Genomic DNA, 4,769 nt, shown 5'->3' on the forward strand with positions numbered 1-4,769 from the left:
AGAAAGAGACAGCGAGAAAGAGACAAAGAAAGAGACAGAGAAAGAGACAGATAAAGACACATAACGAAAGAGACAGAGAAAGACACAGAAAGAGACAGAGAAAGAGAGAAAGAGAGAGAGAGGGACAGAGAAAAAGACAAAGAGACAAAGAAAGAGAAAGAGACAGAGAAAGTGAGAGAAAGAGGAGACAGAGAAATCGAGAGAGAAATCAAGAGAGAAAGAGAGAGAAAGAGACAGAGAAAGAGACAAAGAAAGAGACAGAGAAAGAGAAAGAGACAAAGAAAGAGACAGAGAAAGAGAAAGAGAGAGAGAGAGAGAGAGAGAGAGAGGGGAAAACCAGGAAAGAGGGGACACATCGGTCGAGTCGCTACGGTAACCCTGTCCTTTATTAGGCGACGTGATGTGAATGATAAATTATCCATTGTTGTTGTCTCTATCTTAATTACTTTTTAGAGGGAAGGGGGGGGGGTGGAGTAAGTAGGGGGAGGGAGGGGGTGGAGGGAGGGGGGAGGGGGGAGGGGAGGGGAGAGGGGAAAGTGCCAGATGCGTCACTGCGCTTTGTTGTTGTTGTTGTTGTAATTAATGAGGATGTTGAAGTTGTTGTTGGCAATGATGATGATGCTGTTGATGTTGATGTTGTTGGTGTTGTTGTAATTAATGAGGATGTTGAAGTTGTTGAAGTTGTTGTTGTTGGCAATGATGATGATGTTGATATTGATATTGATGTTGATGTTGTTGTTGTTATTGTTGTTGATGATGATGATGTTGTTGTTGTTAACGAGGACTGGTTGATTACCCACCACCTTGCGTTTCTCATTGGCGATCTCATTCCCATTAACAACATTAGCCATTTCCTCATTCTCACACTTTCACGTTTTGCTTATTTTTGTTGTTATTATTATCGCCATCATTGCTATTCTTATTTTTATTATCCTTTTCATCATTAATATTGTTGTTGGCATCATTATCAATATTATTCTTATGGTAATCATTATCACTGTTGTTGTTGTTATTGATATTATTATTGTTATCCTTAGTGTTATTATCATTATTATCATCAGTATCATTATCATCATTATCATTATAACTTTTACTGTTTTTTACTATCATCATTATCATTAGTATCATCATTATTAGCATTATGATTTTCACTGTTATAATTATTATTATCATTATTGTTGTTGCTGATATTGTTATTATCGTAATCATCAGTATAATTTGTATCATCATCATAATTACTATCATCATCATCATCATTATCATTATCATTATTATTATTCTATCATTATCGTTCTCATTATTATCATCATTATTAATATTGTTATTATTATCATCACTATTATTATCTTTATTGTTATCATTGTTCTTACCATCATTATCATTATTTTTATTATCACTATTACTATTATCATCATCATAATTGTTGCTGTTATTACTATTATTATTTTTATTATCATTATAATTATCATTACTATTGATGATATCATCTTTATTATCATTACTACTACAATTACTATTACAAACATCATTATTTTCATTATCATCATTATTATCATTATTGTTATCATTATCATTATCCTTACTTTCACACTGCTATTATTACTATCATTATCATTATCCTTATTAGTAACATCATCATCGTTATCATCATGATCATAGTATAATTGCTGCTATCATCATTATATCCTTATCGTCCTCATCATTACTGCTATCATCACTGTTATTGTTTTTTCATCATTAACATCCCATTGTTATCGTCATCATCATTATCATCATAATTGTTATTTTTGTTGCTGTTATCATTAATGTTATTAACACTGTTATCATTATCGTTATTATTTTTGGTATCATCATCATTATCATTATGACTACTTTTGTTATTATCACCATTATTACTATTACTATTCTTATTGCTTTTATCATACTACCATCATTGTTATCACTGATAACCATGGTGTTGCAGTTTTTTCGAACATTTTAATATGATGATTTTATGATTTACCATTATCATTATATCAGTATATTGCCCTTAATGTTGTTGCCATCCTCCTCCTCCCCCCCATCATCATCATTATCATCATAACCATCATTATCATCATCATCATCATCATCATTATCGTCATCATCGTAATCATCTTCACCACATAATAATCATCATCATCAACACTATCATCATCAAAATCATCGACATTATTATTGTCACTATGATCATTTTAGAGCTGCGATAGCTTTATTATTTGACATCCAAATAGTTCTAAATAACATTTAATCATATACTATACAAAAGCTATTTTTAGACAAGAATTACGAATTCATAATTGCTGGAGAACATGCCCCCCCCTAAAAATAAGAAGAAAAAAATCAAATACATGTTTTCTCTTTTTATATCTCCTTTCTTGAATTCCCTTTTTCTCTCTATCACGCACATACATACATGAACAAACACACATACACACAAACACGTTCTTTCTCCATCAAAACTTTCCAAAAATGCTTCCATTGGGCAAAGGCCATCTCGATCCCCCTTGAATCCCGCGCAAGGACCGCCGAGGGGGATCAGAGTCGATATGCGCGCATTGTTTTTGCAAAAGAGGATCGTTACCTGATCAATAAGGGGTTTTGTTCGAGGTCTGCGAGGTTCGTTGTGTTTATAGTTGGGGGTTCCATATAGGGATTTCGGCATTTTTTAATGTATTTTGTAGTATTTGAGATTATTACTTTGGAATTCATATTTATTTGAGTTGTACTTGGTGTTTTGGCTTTGCGTGTGTGCGTTGATGAAATACAGCCTGCACAACAACGTCACATATCTGTACACAAGGATCAATGAGACGCACACACACACGCGCGCACATACACACACAGTCTCCCACTCCACATACAGTAAGCTCCACCCACATACAAGGGCCCATTCCACGATTACCCACAAACACTATACGCTAACATGAAAACGATGGTGATGGAGAATGAGAAGATGATTGTGATGATGATAGTGATGATGGTGGTGGCGACGAAGGTGATGATAATGGTCATTGTGTTGATGATGAGGGTAATGATAATGATAAAGACAATGATTATAATGATGAAAATGATAATGATAGCGGTAATGATAATATTAGAAAAGTGATAATGATTATAACTATGATTATGAATATGATAATCATAATCATGATAATGATAATGACAATAACTATGATTATAATGATGAAAATGATAATAATAGTGATGCTGATAATAATATTACAATAATAATATTGATTATAACCACGATTATGAATGGTAATCATAAGAACAACAACAACAACAAAATATCCCCCAAAACCAGACTAAAAAAAAAAAAAAAAAAAAAAAAAAAAAAAAAAAAAAAAAAACTTGGCATATTCTTCACAACTTCACAACTTGTCCTTGGTGTCCAGTTAAGGCAGAGGCCGTTTTGGGGCAAGAGTAGGCTTTGGGTTCTGGCGTGAACTTGGCCTCTCGAGAATTGGTTAATGGGCGTGTTATTGCGCTTGGCCGCTCCGCCATTTTTGTTCTTCGTGATGTGATGATGATGTGGTTGTTGTTGTTGTTGTGGTTGTTATTGTCTTTTCATCGTTATTCTTTAATTTTGTTATTATAATAGGTATTATCATTTTCATTGTCACTGTCATTATCAATATCATCATTACTATTATCATTATTGTTCATCTTATTATTATTTTGATCATTATTGTTGTTATTGCTGTTACTTATTATCTATCATCATTATTGCTATTGCTATTTTTGTTATTATCATTATCATTATTATTATAATAATTATTACTATTATTCTTATTATTATCATCATCATTGTTACTATTATTTTTATCATTATTATCATCATTATTGTTACTTCATTATTATTATTATTATTATTATTGTTAGTATCATTATTATCATTACCATTATTATTATCATAATTGTTATTATCATTATCATTATTATTATTATTATTATTATTATTATCATTATTATTACTAATATTATTATTATCATTACAACTACAATTATTATTATTATGATTATCAATATCATTATTACCACTATCGTTACCATAAGTAGCATTTTCATTATCATTATGTCTTGATATTACAGTTTCTTTGTTATCATATTATTATCATTAACAATGTCATCATCACCATCAGCATAATCACGCTTACTATGTCTTTATTATGTCTTTATTCCTCCATTCCTGCCTCCCTGTTTGCCCACATGGCATTCAATAAACGAAAAAGTCAGTCACGTGATGCAATAATAATAATAATAAAATAATGACAACAAAAATGATAATAAAAATAATGATGATGATTACAATAAAATGACAATAATTAATAAACAATGTCATCATCACCATCAGCATAATCACGCTTACTATGTCTTTATTATGTCTTTATTCCTCCATTCCTGCCTCCCTGTTTGCCCACATGGCATTCAATAAACGAAAAAGTCAGTCACGTGATGCAATAATAATAATAATAAAATAATGACAACAAAAATGATAATAAAAATAATGATGATGATTACAATAAAATGACAATAATTAATAAACAATGTCATCATCACCATCAGCATAATCACGCTTATTATCAGTCTTTATTCCTCCATTCCTGCCTCCCTGTTTGCCCACATGGCATTCAATAAACGAAAAAGTCAGTCACGTGATGCAAGAGAGAATCATTTGCAACAACAATTACAAAGCTGCACCACGATAGGCCAAGGTTGTCTTTGCTTCTCGTCGATTCATTAAAAAG

This window comes from Penaeus vannamei, chromosome 34, assembly GCF_042767895.1.
Source record: "Penaeus vannamei isolate JL-2024 chromosome 34, ASM4276789v1, whole genome shotgun sequence".
In the NCBI taxonomy this organism is placed as follows: domain Eukaryota; kingdom Metazoa; phylum Arthropoda; class Malacostraca; order Decapoda; family Penaeidae; genus Penaeus; species Penaeus vannamei.